This window comes from Sus scrofa, chromosome 3, assembly GCF_000003025.6.
Source record: "Sus scrofa isolate TJ Tabasco breed Duroc chromosome 3, Sscrofa11.1, whole genome shotgun sequence".
NCBI classification, from domain to species: domain Eukaryota; kingdom Metazoa; phylum Chordata; class Mammalia; order Artiodactyla; family Suidae; genus Sus; species Sus scrofa.
In genome coordinates, this window is record NC_010445.4 from 82,562,216 (window position 1) to 82,583,688 (window position 21,473).

The 21,473-nt window shown below is 40.0% G+C and overlaps 1 long non-coding RNA gene across 3 annotated transcripts in view; it reads right to left on the minus strand.

Moving 5' to 3' along the window:
* The window catches only part of LOC102159571, a 599,549-nt gene continuing 579,128 nt past the window's right edge, over positions 1,053–21,473 (minus strand). For 2 of the 3 annotated variants that reach the window (XR_002342936.1, XR_002342935.1), the window contains 3 exons: positions 11,864–12,636; positions 4,054–4,307; positions 1,053–3,946 (listed from right to left, as the gene is read on the minus strand). This is a non-coding gene — a long non-coding RNA (uncharacterized LOC102159571). The remainder of the gene's footprint in view (positions 3,947–4,053; positions 4,308–11,863; positions 12,637–21,473) is intronic. The other variant, XR_002342937.1, reaches the window with a different exon arrangement.

Below are 21,473 nucleotides of genomic sequence, written 5' to 3' on the forward strand. Positions count from 1 at the left end.
TTAACATCGCAAGTTGTGTTAAACAAAATAATGACTTTCACATGGTGAAGTCTCCATTTTGTAAACTGAGCCTGTGAGGTAACTCAGAAGCCAGCCGTAAATAGTGTCCCAGGGTATTTCAGTGGAGTCAGGGGAAATAATGACCTAGAGGTACTGTAAATAGTTTAAATTATTGGAAGGTCTTTCTAAGAAATGTAACGTGAGAAGGGAGAGAAATGTTTTTTTCTCTATTGTGAAGTGAGTACCCTTTTGGAGGTGATCCAAATTCAGAATGCAAATATTTAGAGAAAAAGACTATCTTTTGAGAAAAGCAAAAACTTTACTTTTCCTACTTGTTACAGGGAAGCTTGTTAACACAATGCAACCAGGGCGGAAAAAAGAACATCCAGACAGAAGCACAAATATGTTTATTTCACGTTTGCCTTTTAAACCAGTCACAAGGCTTTCAGAGAATAGGGGGAATAAATTTTCAACAGCACCATGTAGAAAACCTACAGAATGGGTGTGATTACTCATGATAGATTGACTATTGTTAATTGTGTGATTTCATTATAACCATATTTATAACTTTAACTATAACCCTGGAATTGTAGTTCATAAGCCTCAAGTCATCGCTATCTATATTTGGCCTAAGAAATTTTAAGTCAGAACCCGTTCTCAGACAAGAAGACAGTTTCTTTTTATTTTGCCCCTGGCATGCTATTCATTATTAAACATTAAAGTTGTGTCAATTACTTTCATATCTGATTATTATCCCAGTTATTCTACCAGCTAATCAAGTCTTCTTTAAAGACATGTCTGGCAATGACTATGAACGAATGTATGGAATAGAATCATGTGTGCTTTTTGTTTCCTGGTTCACCATCACAACTGGTTGTTTGAATTCACCCTGCCACCCCACTACCCATTACCATCATCCTCAAAGAAGATAACGGGATGACTTAACCCATTTATTTTAATCAACGTGAAGTTGAATGTTCAAAGTTACTCTTCAGCTAAATATAAGAGCCAGGTTCACATACTTATTTTAAATGGGGATGAACCAAGTTATCTTGAGGACAGCTCTGTTGTTGTATTAACAGCTTCACAGTTATTCAGTCTGAGGTGTAATTATTTTACCATTATTACATGCAAAGCTTTTAACAAAACAGTCGTTCCCTCTATTTAAGCAGAGAGTTTTATAATTTATTACATCTCTTTGGTCATCAACACACTTTACAAACAGTTGGCCACCGGTGACCAATTACATTAAGGTTAAGCAACGTAACTTTAAATTAGAAATAAGCTAATGTATCTTCATCAAGGGCCTGCTGTGTTTTCACTGCTGTTTATGAGATGATCCTAAATGTGAATATAGAGCACGCTCACTGGGACCAATTCCTTGCGGCCTGAAAATGGGAAAGTCTCGAGTGTACCCGCGTCCAAAGCTAATTAATGGGATAACATCTGCTTTAAGCATTCAGCTGGAGTAATTTCTATCAACTTTCCACTGAAGGTGCAGGGGAAGCTGTCAGAGAACTAAGTATCTATCATGAGCAGTCTTCATCTGTGACAGGGCTGCAAAAGGCACATTTCCATCTTCTTTTTGTATTTATTCAGGGTGTTACTGTTGTCAACACGGGGTTTCCTCCTGTTCTTCCTTTCTCCAGCATGTGAATAATTGTGGGGGTTCCTAAGCAAATCACCTATTATATATCCGCACAGGCCAGGGAGCTGTTCATATTTTCAAAAATTCAGTGTGGAAGAGATAAAAGACAAGAATAAAACAGCCATGTTCCTTCTGAAACAATCAGTTTTTCCACAAAGACATTTATGTTGTTTTATTGTATTATTTAAAAACGCAGCAGGATTTGCTAAAGAGAAATACCAGTACTGTAAAACAAGCTTCTGAAGGGATAAGCCCACTTGTTTCATGTTATTTCATGTTATCAGCTCTTGTACAACATGATTCCAGCTTTAGTAGTGACTAAATAAAGGCACCTATCCTGTGTGGTCATTTACATAAATCCAACCTGCATGGAGGAACAAAAGTAATTCTCTGACAACTTAAGTGATGTGTGCGGAAGTGGCAAGAACAGCAATTGCTTCGGCAGAGGTCTCCCACCAATTCTAATTATTTATTCATGTACTTGTTTTTGTTTGTTTATTTCCTAGAGAACCAGGACAAAGAGTTCATTTTAATTAAGATTTCGGGAGGACGTACTTCCATATGTCTTGGAGTGAACCCCTGAAGGGGTGTGCTTCCTATACCACCATACAATCAAGCAAACTGCACCAAGCTTTATGATTCCAATGGTCAAAGTAAAGAGAGTGACAAAATATTGTTTTTAGTGTGTGAGTTGAATTATGCTGATGCCACTTTTTAATAATCAGGGACCCAATAAATGGCATTCATAAAATATGATCCTGAGGAGGACATGATAATAATGACCATTCACCTTTACCTGGAACTGATGGGGTCAAAGCCCAAATGTCAGCCACAACAAGTATGGGGGAATTCGTGGCCTAAAATCCCATAGTCTCCTATAAAGAAATGAAACTGAAAGGAGAATCAGGATATTTTTTAAAGGACCTTAACATGTGTACCATAGAGAAAAACTCAGCATTTCCTTTATATATTTAATAATCCTGTGAAATTTTTAATATTACTGAATTGAAATTGTGGCTATCCCCAATTCACATTATTTATGCAATAACCTTGTAGTAAACTAATAAGTTGTGTTGGTTAATTGCCAAGCTACTTTGCATACAGTTGAGTTGTGCATATAAAATACGCATGATGAAACATGTAGTATTTTATAACCCAAAGCAACTAACATGCTCATACCTAATGCATGCACACACACTGTAACCCAGGACAAATTGCTCATGTTAGTTACTACCACAGGCTGGCAGGCCAGAAAATACATTTGGTGCCTAATATGCATAAGCACAGAAATATGGTCAGGCTCATTACTGTAATAAAGCTGTGATTTGCCAGCAGGATCGGTAGAAACACACTTGAAGCAGTCTGTCCCTTGCACCAGCTCATGTCCCATAAAGCAATAAGTTGTAACAAGGGTGAATCCTCAGTTCAGCTGGACTACCTTGTCGGGGTTATTTGAACCCTTATTTGCCTTAAGGGGCCAATTTGCTTGTCCTAATGTGTACACAGTGATAATGTAGCCATTTATGCAATGAGAAAGGTCTGCAAAACAGTAGTCTGCTCTGCAATAATGTGAGGGAGCAAGAGTGTGGAGAACTGGCCACTGTTGGTCCAATTACATAATTCCACAGAGGCGTCTTCAAATCACAGAGGTGGCTTTTGAATGTGCTTGAGAAGAAATAGAGTACTGGACAAGGAAAAAGCCAAATAGATTTCTTTTTTAGTGCTTTGATGAAATTAGAAGGTTGATGAAAGAAAATGCCTTGGGTCCTCTGCTTGAAGTTTCCATATTGTACAAAAGGCTCTTGAAACATTGTAGAATTTACATTGAGTAGAAGGCAGGTTAAGATGAAAGTTTGCTAGTTGGAGGGAAGGCACTATGGGGTCATTTTCTCTGGGAAGGGGAAGGGACATTCAGTAGTCATACAAGGAAAACCTGAGAAAAGATGAAGGTAAGGTGGCCCCTAAATGCCACCCTACCGAGGCCCTCTTAGAGCCCTGTCCTTGTTGCCACAGTCATCACATGGGCTTGTGAAGGACTTTCTTTGACAATAGAGAGCTGGAAAATTGAAATCCAAGTTGGAAGTACACTGGAAGAAACTTTGAGGATCACATGGTATGGATTTTACTTCTTTGCCTTTCTTTTATGCTTTTTCTAGCTTTTAATGAAAGCTTTTTCTGTATTTTTACATATCTGTGTAATAAGCTGAAGAGCCGGTGTGAAGTATAAAGAGGAAAATTAGTGAGGTATCTATAAAGCACATGTCTTTCCCAAGGTTTGGAAGGTATTCTACTCACCAACTAGAAAAAAAAAAAAAAGAAATCAGAAGCTTGCACATCTCATTTCCAACATTATGATAAACTATGATAAACTATGATAAACATCAAAAGTGCCAGAGAGATCTTACTGCTTCGGCCATCCTCAATTAACTGCTTCTTGGAACATGGTGTTGAGAAAGATTCTGAGGTCGCATGTGGTCTCCACATGCGTAAAGAGGAGAATGGTAGCATGAGTTCCAACTCTCTCACCCACAGGTGCCAATTTCCTAGTTCCCATCCTCTCTCATCTGAGGTGACTTCCTGCATCCCTCATTCTTCCAGAGGCAACTCCACAGAACATTTTCCAACCTTCTTCTTGGTGTGCTATGAACCTTTGGTTAGGCTGTATAAAGAATCATTATGTATTGTTTTAAAACATTATTTATAAAACATTATTTATGTTTTATATTATTTATTATAAAATTATGTTTTATATTATTTATTATTTATTAATAAAACATTATTTATTATGCTTCTGCTATACATATTATTAAATATAAATAATTTTTCAGCCTCACACCTTCACATGGAATATAGAATGTATAAAAATAATGTTCTCTTTGGGTTGATTCTCTATGGGAAATGGGCATGTCACAGAGTAAGTAAAAGAGAAAGACCTGTGGCTAATAAGGAACACATCCAGGTTGGCCTGGTGGAAAAATGGAAGAGACAGTTCTCTGGGGAGTATTGTTTGCAGCGATTTAGAATATTTGCATCCTTCTGCCATTATTTCCTACTAGCCTTCTGTGGTCATTCAGATGCCAGGGGAATCGCTACTATGAGTTGATATATCATCTCCAAGATGTTCCAAATTGAAGGTAAACAAGCCACTAGGCAGGGGTCACTTTAAATCAATAACCCTATTCCCTATTATCAGATCAGCTAATCACTTCCATAGAGAGGACAGGAGTTTAAGGGAACGGCAGGCTTTTTTCTTTTATTAAAGAGATGGGACTTTTATTAAAGAAATTGAGTAGGAACCTTAGTGGCAAAGAACTAAGCCGGGAAAGGCCTCTCCAGCCTGAGCTGACCAAGAAGGCTCTGAGTTCCTGAGAATAAAGCATATCAAATCAAATCAACAAGCCTCTAACATACTTCCTAGATGCTCTGGGATCTATCGTGTAACACACAGGCCCAGCGCAAACAGATGTTTGATGCTCACAGATAGAATGGTTTAGTACGGGAGAGCTCACTCTACTTTAAGAGGCCACTTATCGTTGTTTTTACTTATTATAAAAATTCAGTGAAAAGTTGTGATTTTTTAAATCTGCATCAGAAGAAATAGAAGTACAGCTGGCATTTTTTCATTGATGTACCTTTGCGAGCATTGTCACATTTCTCCCCCACGAGGGCACTTTCCTTATCAACTCTTATCACTGTGAAACCTCCCCCCTCCCCTCAGGCTCTGCCTATAAGCATAGTCTCTGGTCTTGAAGTGCTTCTGCCTTCAGGGAAGAGGAGAGAGGAGACAAAAGGAAAAGAGTGCCTGCTGAGATTCAATGCTATAAACATCTCAGGAGAGCAGCCAACAGACAGCAGGCCATTGGCCAGGGCATCCTCCTGTGTCTGGGGCCCAGAGGAAGACAGGCAAAGCTTGGCTCAGTGATGGACCATCCTTAGGGAACAGGACTAAGACATGCATCCAGAGGATGCTCAGGGCTGTCCTTCAGAATGGAGGCCGTGCTTCAACCTGGGAAGAAAGGCTTCTGCAAGCAGAGTGCAAACATCAGCCTGAAACTCTCATTTGTTGCCCCTTTGCCCACTGGTGTACTCTTTCCCAGATTGGGCCTTTTACACTTGAGGTTCCCAGGGGAACCCCTGGTCCAGGGAAACAAAAACAGCTATTGATGTTTGGTTTACAGGCATGGCTGTACTTTGACTTTTCTTGGCTTCCTTATTCCCCATGGTCCTTTCCTTCCTACCCCCACTGCAGCCTCCCTAACGTCTCCCTGGATTTGATCTACTGACCCTGGGTGCTGATGCTGGATTTGAAATCTTCTGAAGGGTCCTTAACATGCCAGAGTTAACAGGCCTGCCTGGGCCAGCTGTCGTCTCAGAGCTGCCACAAACTCCACGGATTGTTTGGCAATAAAAATCAGCTATAAAAGTGTGAAAAATACCAGAGACCCAAATGGAGAAGGAGGAGAGGGGGAATGGCTCTTACACCCTTTTAGTGGACATCTGATTTATTTTTTAAATGGAAAAGCCACTTTTATAGCTGCTGTAGTTCAATTATCTCTAATTTTACACATTTTATGCAAATTCTCAGCATCTTAATTGCAAATGAGAAGGAAACTTATTTTTTAAAGCAGAAAAACAAGGTATAGTTTCGTATTTTCTTTTCAATTTTTAATTCCTATTCTTGGTTCAGCACCATTAAACTTTTAAAACTCTTTTTACACAGTTGTTTAAAATTATGTGTAATTTAAAGCACACTCACATGTTCACAAACACCCATAGCCTTAAACAAGTAGCTAATTTTATTCCTAGACCTCACTCTGCCTCTTGGAGAAGATACACTGATGTTCTCCTACACAGAGTTTTAAAGGACTGCAAAAGGATACACTCAAAAGGTTTCACAAAGAAACTTGGTGTCTTATACATCAAGCACACTGGAATATTCTAAGCATCAAGAAACCTGGCCACAGGTTTTTTGCCTGGGTGCCCAGATTTCCAACCAGGAGTGTGCTGGAAGATGTGTGACAACCAACTCTCTGGAGAAGTAACAACTAACTCTATCTGATTTGTAGTGCTTACCAGTTTCTATGGTGTAAGCACTCCTGCCATGGCCCATTTCAAGCTACCAACATAGTACCAGTGGACCTGAGAGTGGGAAGAGCTTGGCTTCCTTGGTTTAGGCTTGCTTGTGAGCAGCCTAAACACATCACTACTTTCAGCAATTCAGACATGCTTCAGGGATTTCCACTGGCTTTATTCTTATTTGGGGTCTCTAGAGGTTAAAAAGCCAACAAAAAATAAACTTTCCACATTGGATAAAGACTTCAAAAATTTTACAGACAGACAGGAAACTTAGCAGTAGGATTCTACATCTAGAGTCATGCATTTTAGTCAAGAACCTGGTATTACCAGCTACCTACCCTGTGCAAATCTTCACCGTGGAGTCTGTGTCCTCATGCCTAAAATGCAAATAATAAAGTTTGCTCCTCTATAGGCCTAACTTCTTATTCCATTTTTTTTTTTTTTTTTTTGCTTTTTAGGGCCACACCTGTGGCATATGGAGGTTCCCAGGCTAGGGGTCAAATCCAAGCTACAGCTGCTGGCCTACACCACAGCCACAGCAATGCAGGATCCGAGCCTCATTTGCAACCTATACCACAGCTCACGGCAATGCCCGATCCTTAACCCACTGAATGAGTTCAGGGATTGAACCCACAACCTCATGGTTCCTAGTTGGATTTGTTTCCACTGCACCTCGGTGGGAACTCCTGTAGGTCTAACTTCTAGCTGCAGAAGAGCTAATAGCCGTGGAATCACTTGACAAACTGAAAGGGATATAAAAATAAAAGCTAAATATCTTCATGGTTTATTTAACAATTATTGGTCTAGTCAACAAATATATCCCAATGTCACCATAGAAAACACAAAGATGTACATAACAGAATATGAAAAATTATCCTTCAATAGGTAGAGATTACTGTTTTCATGAGGAAACTCTCTTTTTCTTGAGAAAAATCAGTCAAGAAATCAGGAAAAGGGGGAAACGTATTATCACTTTCTTGTGAGGATTAAAGCTTACTTTGGATCGGTGTTAGACTTCTCCATTGAAAAGGACAAAGGCAGCACTGAGAATGCTCTGATTAAGATTCCCTGGGAGGGAGGAGAGAAGAGTACCTACAAAAGGCTTCAGAGATGGTGGTTAAACAGGCTCCAAGCCCTTGTCACCTCTTCCCCCTATTACCAACAATATTACATTGGAACCTTCCTCAATGGCCCATGCAAATAATTTGTGGCCAAAGTCTCTCCAGCCTGGGTCCTCCCTTTCCTTACCAGCCATATTTCATGCTAGCACATCAAGTAGAGGGAACATAATCATTTGCCTCCAAGAAAAATCCAGACTGCTCTGCAAACAGAAGCAAATGGAAATAGAAAGGAAGGCCGTGTGTGTAGCACTTCTCATTAGGCCCTCTGCCTAACAACAATTAGGCTTGCTCCCACTAATGTGGGACTCAGGGCAGCTGGTCCAGTACTTATTTTTCCTAAAGGAAAATGAAGAGTATGTATGAGTCCCTGACTTTTTACTTCTCTTCCTTCCTTTCCCTTTGTGACTTCACGCTGGTTTGCAATTTGTGTTTTCACCACTGTAGTTAATTCCAGACACAGTCGATCAACTCATAGCCTCCTTAGAAATGGAAGTGCCTCTAAATAAAACTGCATAAAGCTCAACACTTCGATGCAGAGAATCCCTACTAGTCCTTTCATCTTGTATTTAGCTGGCTACCCTTCATTGAAGTTACATTTATAGCATAATTAATGAAATCAGCTTTTCTTCTGACTTGCCTAGATAGCTAGGCCAGGTGGCTTGGAAACTCTTTGTCTATTCATTAGGAAGCATTACTCCCTAAATGGTCTGAGACCTTTCTACACAACCCCTGGCAGCCGAAATATTCCACCCAGAGCGTGTGACTGAAACCCGACAGGCTGAAAAATACACATGCCTCATAATGCATGTCAACAATTTTACTATCTGGTACAAATGGAAACTTGCTGAATTTATTCCTTAAAATGCTTTTTATGCTTTTCTTGGTTCTGGCTTAGTGGTAATGTATTTAAATGTCTGGGAGAAATATTCAAAAGAATGAAACACATAACTTTACTTGAGATGCCTACATTTCAAACCAAATACTGGCAGATCAGTGAGTAGGGAGGTTAATACTCTCCTTATTTGATTAGGATAATCTACAGAGACACTAACTCATTCCTTCAGATCCTGCCTTTTAACCAATCAATATTTTTAGGGTTATGGTTTTCAGAAGGCAGGTGATAATTTTGGAGGTAACATCTCAAGGTGCTGCTGACACTGAGATGTGTATTTAATATGTTCTTGGAGTGACAGAACACAGCAATATTGGCAACCAGCCCCCCTACCCCAGAAATACATGCATGCACGCCCACCCACACCCATGGTGCTGCTAACTTAAAAAAAAAAAAATTCTTTTTGTCTTTTTAGGGCCATACCCACGGCATACAGAGGTTCCCAGGCTAGGGATTGAATCGGAGCTCTAGTCACTGGCCTACACCACAGCCACAGCAATGCCAGATCCCAGCCGGGTCTGCGACCTACACCACAGCTCATGGCAACACCAGATCCTTAACTCACTGAGTGAGGCCAGGGAATTGAACCTGCGTCCTCATGGATGCTAGTCAGATTCGTTTCTGCTGAGCCACGACGGAAACTCCAACTTTTAAATTCTTAAGATGCTGAATATAGATTTATCTTACTGGATCTTATTAATGTCCATAAGAAAATTTGGAAATTCCAGGGGTAGAAAACGACTCCCTTTTCCTCAGATGGTTCTGTCTTTTCAGTGTAGAGGAACCCCTAGAAGGAAAGGAAAGCAGCAGCTCTGCACCCAGAGGTCAATAGTGGGGATGGGAGGAAGGAGCCTTGAGGACAGCGATAGCAGTGAGGTGGTAGTTCCCCGAATCAGCATGTGTCACTACTAGGCAGAGTAGGGGATCGCATGTGAATGAGGGAAGGTGGGGGAAGCAAAGGGCAAAACATCAGACTGGGATTTTTCAGACTGTCATTAAAATATATCTATTTTAATTTCACATGACTAAAATTATCTGCTTGCTTTGTATTAATTTTGCCTTGACTGAAATTAGTTGTCAGACCTCTGTTTATAGCCTAATTACGTTTTTTCCTGAGGACAAAAAAAAAAAAAAAAAAGAAAGAAAGAAAGAGGTAAAAGAAATAACAATAAATTTGTAAGGGAAAAGCTACAAGTTTGTGATATTCATACAGATTGAGGATGGTTTGAGGAACAGGGTTTGAAAATAATCTACAGAAATCCGGGGAAGCCTTGTCCTTCTCAGAAGACTAGATTTTGCCAGTCCTCTCCATGTTGTTTTATGCCATGGTTACGCCTTGTGGCCACAGACACTTGTGGGTGGGCACTGCTTCGGGCAACGACAATGTAGTGACATCTATTTTACTTGGCTCTCTTATCCAACCACTTAAATAATTGAGTGATCATGGGTTGGCAACATTTTGAGTTAAGGGCCAAATTGCAAATATTTTTGTCTTTATGGGCCATATCATCTCCATCACAACTGCTCAGTTCTGCCGTTGTGGTACGAAAGCAACCATTGACAATATGCAAACAGATGAATGTGACTGGGCTGCAATAAAATTTTATTTACAAAAACAGGCAGCAGGCCAGGTTTGGCTCACAGGCCATGACAAACCCAGCTCAGGACAATTCAACCAAGGGAATGTAGGAAGAAACCAATGTATGCACAGCATGGCATAGAGTTAAGTGTTCAACAAATGTATTTTGAACAAAAATGAGTGTCAATTAAACTAAACAAAAGCAACAACCAACCAACCAAACCAAAAACAAACAAACAAAAAATTTTACCCACTAGGAGAGATGCAGAGCTACCTCCAAGTCAAAATTCATGAGTTAAAAAAAAAAAAAACAAACTACTAGATCTTAGTGACTTCTTATAATCAACACACATAAATAGCAGAGGAATATGATGAGGACACAGAGGTAAAATAAACAAATACATACTGTTTACTAAGACATAGTGAAAGGCAAAATTCTGCACCATTAGCCATAGAGATTGGCACCATATTAAAACACCATGTAATAACTGAGCTTTAAAACTACACCCCTCTGACATCAATGTAAGGGAACATTGCAGGAAGTGTAGGCCAAGGCAGGGCAAAGTGACATGTATTTTTTAAAGATATGCATTAAAATAGCACCTTTTAAAAAATGATCCCCCTTGAAAGGATGAGCTTCAATTATAAGCATAAGAAGCCCCAGATTTGGGAAGAAAAGTTCTAGATATCTGTCTTGGTACTGCTGCAGAGTTGTTGGCCAGTTTCCCCATCTGTGTTACAAGGATTGGACCAGATGATCCATGGTACTCAAACACTGACTCTAAACTCCTATGATTCCAACACTAGCTTCAACTACTTGTTTTTTTAGAGAATCCCTGACTTATTCTATTATGCTTTTCACCTAAGGGTGAAACGTTGAACTGCCTTTGTTTTGTCCTCTACTGAGCAAGTTTCTACTCCTCCCCAGCTTCCTCACAGAAAGAGTCTCATCTTGAATATTAAGGCAGCCTATCTTCCCACAGGTAGCTGGGAACAGGTTGCAGTCAGGGCAGCAGCCAAAGCCCCTCTCTGGGCCGAGCCTGCAAAGTCCTCCTGGGCGTCCTGAGCATTCCTCAGCTGGAGGGGCTTTCCCCACTCAGTGCCTGGACCATTGCCAAGAAGATCTGTCCAGCTGTAAGCCTGATTTTATATAGTTATTTTCACTTATTTTTTATTTCACAAGATGTAAACGAATCTGTTTAACTAGGAAATCACGTCCCTTGAAAGTGATTATAACCTAATTTGACATGCAGTATTTGTATACTTATTCTAGTGTTATGATGCATTCACTGTGTTTACATAAATAGAGATTTCTCTATAATTACTACAAGATAATGTAAAGAGTTAATCACATGAAATCCCCTAAAATCTCATTTGGGTGAATTTTTTTTAATTTAAATTCCAAAATGTTCTCTAAATCTTTTTTGAGAGCCTAAGAAAAACATCTACTTTTGTCATCTGTTCTTTGCTCATTAATCGATGTAGTCAGATAATTTACTGTGTGCCTAATATGTGCACTGATACCAGTAAAGATAAAACAGACACACCTATTGCCTTCGAGAGCATTGCATCTAAACAAGTCTGGAAGCACTTCACAAAGAAAGGTAAATACTGTCTTGATCTTGTCTGCTTATCTTCAATAATCCCTGTATTTTCTTCAGGAAAAAACAATGGGAGAAATACACAAGAAATACACAAGAATGCTCTGTATAAAAACAACTATCTAGAGGAGAGAGAAAAAGAGGCAAAATTAGCATGAAATTCTAGAGGAAGGATTGCAAATATTTTAAAATTTTCTTCTCTTTATATCTTATTGACAAGAGAAGGAATTTCTCCCAACTTAGAATATGTTACTAAAACTAGGAAGGAACAATCACAAAAAGATCAATCCAATAGCTCTTTACTTATATACCAGTTTAGGAAAGACCTATGTGTCTCTCTTCCCAAGGCTAAATAAATGCTTCTCTTTGCCCTTGTTTGCTTTCATTCATTCCATTTATACCATATGCTTACTTCTGCTTTAGCATCTTTGAGGGTTAAAAATTAGGTAAAGGGCCTGCCAAAGTATACCAAACTGTGTGCATGGTGAGAAGAGGGATGGAAAAATGTCCACAGTGGCATCTGTAGGTGTTTGGAAGGTGAGGATGTTACTGCATGTGTACACTCCACCAACACCATCTTCTTTCACTGGATGCGGCACCCTCTGGTCAACCGGGGAGGAGAAAGTATCTTCACCACCACCACCCCCCGGAAGTGTTATTCCTCCATCACCATGTTCCAAACCTTTCAAATCCTTGGGCTCTTCCCTTTACTGCGTTTTCTAGAAGACAAATGACATTTAGACATAGTTACGAGACAATGTCTTCAGCAAAATAGAACAACAATTGTTTTTAGGATGAGTTCTACACAATTCTTAGTCCAAATTTGTCAGAATAAGACACAAAGATTCAGGAATAAAATAAATTACAAGAATCACCCCTGATCCCCTTAAAAAATCAAGTCACTGTTTACAACCTAGGGTCCCAATACTTCAATGTAATTTTATTCAATCGATGAACACTGATTAAAGTACCTCATATGCCCAATAGCTCATGAGTTCGATTAGTTTTCTTCAGAAGGAGGAATAAAATGTACATATTATTTGGCAACGTTTACCATAATGAGCACGGTATTATAGCACTATTTGTTCAACTATTTTTTGCAAACTATTTCTATAATTGATTTTTATTTTTATTTTTTGTCTTTTTGTCTTTTCTAGGGCTGCACCCGTGGCATATGGAGGTTCCCAGGCTAGGGGATGAATTGGAGCTGTAGCCACCGGCCGATGCCAGAGCCACAGCAATTTGGGATTGGCACTGCGTCTGCAACCTACACCACAGCTCAGGGCAATGCTGGATCCTTAACCCATTGAGTGAGGCCAGGGATCAAACCCACAACCTCATGGTTCCTGGTTGGATTTGTTAACCACTGAGCCACTACAGGAACTCCTGAATTATTTCTACTTTTATATTTTGCTTTTTAGGGCTGCACCTGAGGCATATGGAAGTTCCCAGGCTAGGGGTCCAATTGGAGCTGTAGCTGCAGGCCTACACCACAGCCACAAGCAATGTGGGATCTGAGCTGCATCTGTGACCTACACCGCAGCTCATGGCAGCACTGGATCCTTAACCCACTGAGCAAGGCCAAGGATGGAACCTGTGTTCTCATGGATGCTAGTCAGATTCGTTAACCGCTAAGCCACAACAGGAACCCCTAAATTATTTTTAAACCATCAATTAGGCAATCCTTAAAGCAATACTCTATAAGTAAGCTAATTAACCACCTACAGCTACAGCCTAGTTGCTATGTAGGCTTCTTTCTTTCTTTCTTGGCTGAGTCTGTGGCCTGCTAAAGTTCCCAGATCAAGGATTGAACCTGCACCACAGCAGCAATCCAAGATACAGCAGTGACAATGCCAGATCCTTAACCTGAAAAGCCACCAGGGAACTCCCTGCAGGTTTTTCCTTCAGGTCGAAGTTCCACTTTGTTCTTGCATTACAGATGCCGTATAGAGGCATCATCATGAAGAGTCATAACAATGTGCTTTGGATCCCAATTCTGCTATTAGTACCATGTCCTATGAGCAAGTTATTCGATCTTTCTGTGCTTTAGTTTCACTTTTTGTAAAATGGGAATAATAATTCCCATTGTTATGAAGATTTTAAAAACTTACACATAGAAGGGCCTTAGCGCATTGTCCAGAACAGGAAAAGGACAGTAAATGTTGTAATGGGAGCATCAGTGTTCACGCTGGCCTGGGGTGGCATCTCCCTGTTCATTTCTATTCAACCTATTCTTTAAATTCTAAGTCCTTGTGAAACATTATCATTGCCAATAGGAGCCTCAGGTAGTGACAAATTACCCACCCTCGAAATCCCCTCTACCTTTTAATCTTTGGTTAATGTGGCTAATTGTGATGGGACTGTGGTCATGAACACTTGTTGATTTCCATATTTGATGTTTCAAGTGGAAACACAAGATGCTCGTAATAACGTTAACTATCAACTAAAAGGGAAACGTCCCGATTTTTAAAAAGTTCCTTTTTATTATCTGCCTCTCATTTTTAAAATTTCCTTTTTATTATCTGCTTTCTTTTTGACCTCACTTACTCAGTCTGACTACAGAAGATGAGCACATGTGAAGGACGGAATTTCCAGGTTTCACCTTCTACCCATCAGTGCTTATTGAAACTCCTAAGTTACATTTAGTTATTTTGGACCTGAGTTATTTGCGATAGTCAATAAAGGAGAAGGAAGTTATTTCTCCTGTTGTATCTATAGCATTTTCTTGTCACGTCCAAGCCCACTTGATCCAGTCTGGAGGGAATGGCAGGAAGTGTCTGCAGAGTCTTCTCTGAGGCGGGGGGAATCCGCAGGAGTGCCACATGCCCCAATTTCTAGGTGACTGCCCCAGTTTTAACATCCTGTCTCCCCTGGGCTCCTGAGAGCAGATCGAATGTTCTCTCCCTCCAGGTCTCTGCTGATTGCCTGAGTTGGGATAGTGCTGCTTGAAATGATGAGAGAGTGGGCTAGACTTGGGGTTACCCAAATCAAAAACACTTGAATGAGGTTCACCATCCAGCAACAGGCACTCTTGGAGGCTTGGAAGGGCTGCCAGGTTTTCAGCAGAATATTAGCTGGTTACTTAACGTATTCTATTGTCTTCCCTTAAAGGCTTTAAATCCAGAAGCTTTGCTTAATTTTACTAAATAAGATCCCTAGAAAATCGAAGCTCTCCATTGGTACTGGTGAGGGGAAAGCACTGCCCTGTATCAGGGCTCTTTCCACCTGCGAAGAATATGTGATATTGTGAATGTCTGTGTCTTTTCTTATTAAAGAGTCTGTAGAATCATTTAACAAAGATACTCCTTTTTTTTTTTTTTTTCTTTTTAGGGCCACACCCAAGGCATGTGGAAGTTCCCAGGCTAAGGGGTTGAACCTGAGCTACAGCTGTTGGCCTACGTCACAGCAATGCCGGATCCTTAACCCGCTGAGCAAGGCCAGGGATCGAACCTACATCCTCATTGTTTCTCATCAGGTTCGTTAACCACTGAGCCACCAAGGGAACTCCCTAACAGAGATACTCTTCCTTTCAGATTTTTCAATTGAGAGACTTGAGAAATAGGGGTTGTTTTGTTTTGTTTTTATTTATTTTTTATTTATTTATTTATGTATTTTTTTTGTCTTTTTGCTATTTCTTTGGGCCGCTTCCGCGGCATATGGAGGTTCCCAGGCTAGGGGTCTAATCGGAGCTGTAGCCACCGGCCTACGCCAGAGCCACAGCAATGCAGGATCTGAGCCGAGTCTGCAACGTACACCACAGCTCACGGCAACGCCAGATCATTAACCCACTGAGCAAGCGCAGGGACCGAACCCGCAACCTCATGGTTCCTAGTCGGATTTGTTAACCACTGCGCCACGACGGGAACTCCTGTTTTGTTTTTATTTTAATTTCCTCTAAGCTCTAAAATGCAACATTTTGGATTTGAGAAGCTCAAGGTGAAAGGCAACACATATCAGAAGCATCTTGCTACATGCTATATTGGTTTCTAAATAAACTTAGGAAAGAACTTTCTTCAAAACAAGATGAACATTTCTCTGGCTCACCTTCTGCAAGCATAACTTGCTTCTGCTGTGGCACACCCAAAGGGGGAAAGAGTTACATGTGAAATTTATAAAAGGGGACACACAGGACAAAAACAAAAATACCTCTAATAAATAATATATTATTATCAGAGAAACAAAATGATTGAGTAATGTCACTCTAATCACTTTTCTCCAACGGCTAGAACACCTGCTCCAACAGTGTTTTTGTTCAGATGTAGTTTCCTTGTTTGGTAGAACTACTTACTGTAACAATAACCTAGATGAAGTCATTTACCAAGGTGACTCCACTAGCTTCTGTTCTGGTGTCAAACGGCCCCAAACTGGAAGACCAAATAAGAGTCTGGATGTTGGAATGAGCACTTATGGTGAAATTTTAATAGCTAGTCTCATCCTTACTGTACATGCTTCTAACTCGGGCCTCAGACTGCCTTTGAAACATTCTCACCAAGGCCCAAGGACCAGTTTACAGATTGCCTTCCTAAATTTTCAGTGAAAACAACCCAGACTGGAATGAATCAACATTTGTACAGGACTGTTAGGTGGCTTTTCTCTTTCCCTAGATCTCAGTGATTGTTACAAAGATAAAGGGTCCAGTCATTCCTCCTGCTCGGAATTGTCATTTGACCTATGGCAGATGTCATCAGTAACTGGGGCCCTGTTTATTTCTATTGTGGGGGAAGAAATCCACCTTATTTATCATTGGGATCAAATATAGGCAAGAGATATAAACTTGGTTGAAAATTTACAAGTGTCTCAATATTAATAACAATTCTGGGGATTATTTGGTAAAAAAAAATTATTAATAATCAATATCTAAGAACAGGCTTCGGGGTGGTAAACACATTTCTTATACCAGATTCCTGGTTTATCCATTTATCTAATTTATATGCCATAAAAATATACAGTCATTTTGATGTCATACATCCTTGAAACACTGACATCTGTTTTCTCGAAAAGGTCATTTCACGTAGTTTTCTATTATAGCAATTGAACTTGTGTCTTAATGGGATGCAATAGTGTTTCTAGAGTGGAGGGAAGAATAACACCCATTTCTATTTTTGCCCATCTTCAAAGCTAAGATCTAGCAATGATATATCCTTCCTAAAGGAATAGGCTCCACATTTGGGGACATGGAAATCAGATTAAAAAGCAAGCAATGATATTCTAGAAGCTCAATTCTTTTATAAAGAGGATTTAGCATGGGTTTGTGTACATTTACCAGGCATAAATTAGACACTGTCTTAAGCCATAATTAGAAACTAGAGTACAGGTATTGAAAGTTGCTGGGAGGTATTGAAAGGAACCATTCCAACCTTTTCAGGCTTTCCCACTACTAGTGTCATTGCTTTGGAGTCACAAGACACTGAGTTCAGACACAGCCTAACCAAAACCTCATTTCTGATACACCTCAATAGGTGAATCAAGTGTCCATTTGGAGGCAAATCCTGAATTGTGTTTATGTCCTGTAGTTTGAATTACAAAAACTGTCAAAACAAGCACAATGCTATTTGCCAATGAGTAGTCTGGTTTGTGGATGTTCTGCCTAGCATGAGATGTCTATGCACCTATTCTCAATCTGCAGAGCTGTTTTTGAAGTGCCTGCAAATGGTAAATTACCATCTGATATGTGATACCAAGATTCATAATCTTACACTTGATCAGATCATGCAGGATATTGTTCATAATAAGCTACAGGTCCGTGTAGCTTAATTAGATAACCTAACTCTTGTAAGGAACTTAGTTGAGGGTCTGGTGTATAGTAATCTTTCAATTAAGTTAGGCTCACTCTGTAAGTGACATGAAACGATACATCTCAGAGAAAAATGGCCTTAAAAGTCATCACATCCAGCCTCATGCCTCTGCATAATAAATATCATATATTGAATTACTGTCTCCAAGCCTTCATTCTCTTATATTACATATTTAAATGATTGCCATGGCCTCATGATGCTCAGAGTATATCTCCCTATCCATTGACATTGAGCCTGGCCATATGACTTGCTTTGGTCAATGGAATATTATAAGAGATGCTTGAGTGCAGAGTTTAAATATACTGAACAGAGTAGGGAAGAGATGCACAGTTTCACACCATCCTGTAATATTTCTACTACAGAATTACAAGAGATCTAAATAGCCTCAAGAACATAGATAAATGTGGTAAGATAACTGGAGAAGTCTTGAGTATATATTACATTTGTTTATAGTATAATTTATCTAATTGTAAGTTTTCCTTGTTTGATTTTAATAACAGTTATACCTAACAACCAACTCCTAAAATTCCTGGAGATTTGACCATAAATTCTCACTGTCCAGTTCAGGTTGGCCTCAGCACATTACTACTCACATTAAGCATATGCTGAGGGTTTATTAAGCTCTGAGACAGTTCCTCAGAGACCCAGAATGAAGAGGCTGCATTATTTTTTAACTGTACCATCTAGAAAAGGCTGTCTCCAAAGTTACCATGGAAAGAAGAGGGACAGTCAAGTGATTTGGACAAAAAGTGACATTATTTTGCCTCAAAGTCTCATTCTCTAGAACTTGGTTAAAAAAGTGTAATTAACAGCAAGGGATGCTGGGAAATGTTTTCTTCATATTCAAGAATTGCAAACATTGGATCAATCCTCACCATCATCTCTGCTATGGTCACAATACCATGCAATAAAAATCTTCTATAGGAAACCAAAAATCTTCGTGCCCTAACCTGTTCTTTTCCAAATTTTCCCATTGGTAAGTAAAACCATACCCGACCAGTTATTCATGTCCGAAATTGGGCAGCAGCTATGTACCCCTGAACACTTCAAATCCAGTAATCTGTCAACTCTTCCAAAACATGACTTGATTCTTCCACTTCTCTCCATCTCTGCTTTCAAGTCCCTGCTCCAAACCCACATCACCTCTCCCCAGTAATACTTAGAGACCCCAACTTCCAACTGGTCTCTTCCATCTTTCCTCACTCTAATCCACTTTCCACAGAACAACCAGAATAAATTTTTTTTCAAATGTTAAGCAGATAATGTCATGCACTGCTTAAGTTTTGTTTTCAATTAAGTTTCAAATATAATCCAAATTTCTTAACTTTGCTGATAAAGCCCTATAGACTTTGGTCCTTTGTCATTCTCCAACCACATCTTGTTTCCTTTTCTCCTTTTCAAAGAGTTCAGTCATAGGCATGTTTTTTAAACTCCTAGAACATGCCAAGTCTTTGCATAAGCCATCCCCTATACCTGGAATATTCTCACCCTTGTCTTTGAGTTTTCAGCTCAGATGTCTCTTCCTCAGAAAGGTCTTCCTTGATTGCCTAGTCTAAATTAGGTCCTCCTTAGTACTTTCTCATAGAACCCACTGGCCTGATCACAATTTAATTATGAGTCTGCATGCACATGTTTGATGTCTATCTCCCCTACCAGACTGGACATTCATGAAAGCAGTATGTTTCATTTGTTTAATTTGTTCAGGATGGTATACCCAGTACTTGTATACTGCCTGGAACATAATAAGTCCTTTTGGGAAAAAAAAAGAGGAAAGAAGAGAGAGAGAAAGAAGGAAAAAGAGGAAAATAAGAATGGAGGGAAGGAAGTGGGGAGGAGAGGAGGAAAGAAGGAAGGAAGGATGAAGGAAGGAAGGAAAGAAAGAAGGAAGGGAAAAAAAGGTAGTCAAACTATCACATTTTCATTTTTATCCATTCTGTCACTGATGAGCATCGTGACCTTGAGTAAGTCACATAACCTCTCTGGTGTCATTTTCCCTGCCTATGAGATGATTCAGCCTATTAAGAGATGGGACTGCATGGTGGGCCTGTGAACCTCCTCACCCCCAGCATTGCACAAACACCGAGACTGTCTAGTGAAGGACAGGAGCCCAGGAGAGGCCTGGATGCCCGCTAGGTAAGAATGAGGTGTCCCTCACTGGTATATGGATTGGGGACAGTGGCAGGACTAACATATGCCCAGTGAATAGGCCCCTGATCAAGGGCAGATTCCTCACCCCCTCCAGCTACCTCCACCTCCTTGTAACTATTGAAAGCCCCAGAAATGAGGGACAACTTCAGGAATTTGATGGGAAGATGCTGAAATGACTGAGATTATATTTCTTCCTCCTGCAGATTGGGACCTTGAAGCAAAAGGATAATAATTTACCTAAAAATAGTTACATTTTCTTACACACCTGAATTTGTGAGTTGAAATCCAAACTTGACATATAATAATTTTGATTAATTTCCTTTGTCTTCCACCTCATTGACCAAGTGTTCTTTGATCTGCTCATCCCTCACTCTTGTCTGATTCTCTGTCTCCATCTATCTTCTCCCCGTCTCTCCCTTTTATTCCGCCTTCTTTCTTCAGTATCCTCCTCCAGACATTTCTTTCGCCCCCATGCTGCCTCCAGCTCACAATACCCAGAGCAAGAGAAACCGAACCCTGGAATGGAGGCTCAATCTGGTCTCTGCCTTTACTATGGGCCTTCCAAACTCTGCTGCCTCAATCATGTATTCTGATGTTCTATAACCTCTTGTTCTCACCTGCTTCCCAGGTGGCTTGTCTTCAATCTTCCCCCCATCGACACCTTTGTTCCCTGCTGGTCCTCCTTAGGACTCCTCTGTGATTTTACTAATAAAAACAATTCCATTGAGCAAAACAAAAATAAAAAGGAAAAAAGGACCTCTGTGCCTGAAAGATAATGACCAAAATTCTTTGCTTAACTTTCCATACCCTTCCAAAACAGAAGGTTCTATGGCATCACTACCTCTGCTAGGCTCTTGTAGATGTCCTTCTCTCCAGATGGACCTGGATCTTTAGTAAATTCACCTCTCTTAATCTTATCTAATTTGAGGCTTTTGCACAGACTGTTCCCCTACCTAAAGTGGCCTCGCACCTCCTCTTCACCTGTGCTAATATCATCCCATGCCAAGGAGCAGCAGAAGATGTTCCTGAGTACCTCCTGTCCCCTCCAGCCCACATAATCCCTCCCCCTCACTTCCACACCTTATAGCCTGTATCCTTCTCTTGGACCCTCACCACGTGCTGTCATATAAAGTTACCTATCTGTTTACCATATACATTTCACCTCTTGAATGATATTATTAGATCTTCGTGGGCAGGACTCTGTATCTTTTTGTTGATACTATTATTATAAACAATGCAACAATGTTACGTATGTAGCAATTTCCTCCTTTAAGATGCATGGAATATGATTTAGTGCATGAATCAATAATATCAACTGAATCTATGTTTATTAATTGAATAACGAGATATGGAAGGAACAAAGCAAGCATGGACTGAATAAGTGAATGCCTGAAATTAAGCCAGCAGACTGCCCAGATGTTCTCACCCGTGGGGACAGTTCCACAGTTCCAAGTCACAGTTGGATGATATTTACAAGGCTTAATACCATCCTTACTGACTTATCTCAAGTATTCACTGATATCAGAAATAAATGTTTTTGTCATGGAGCCTGATTTAAAATTCTTGGCATTTTGAATCATTTTATTTATAAAATGACTACTTATAATCACTTG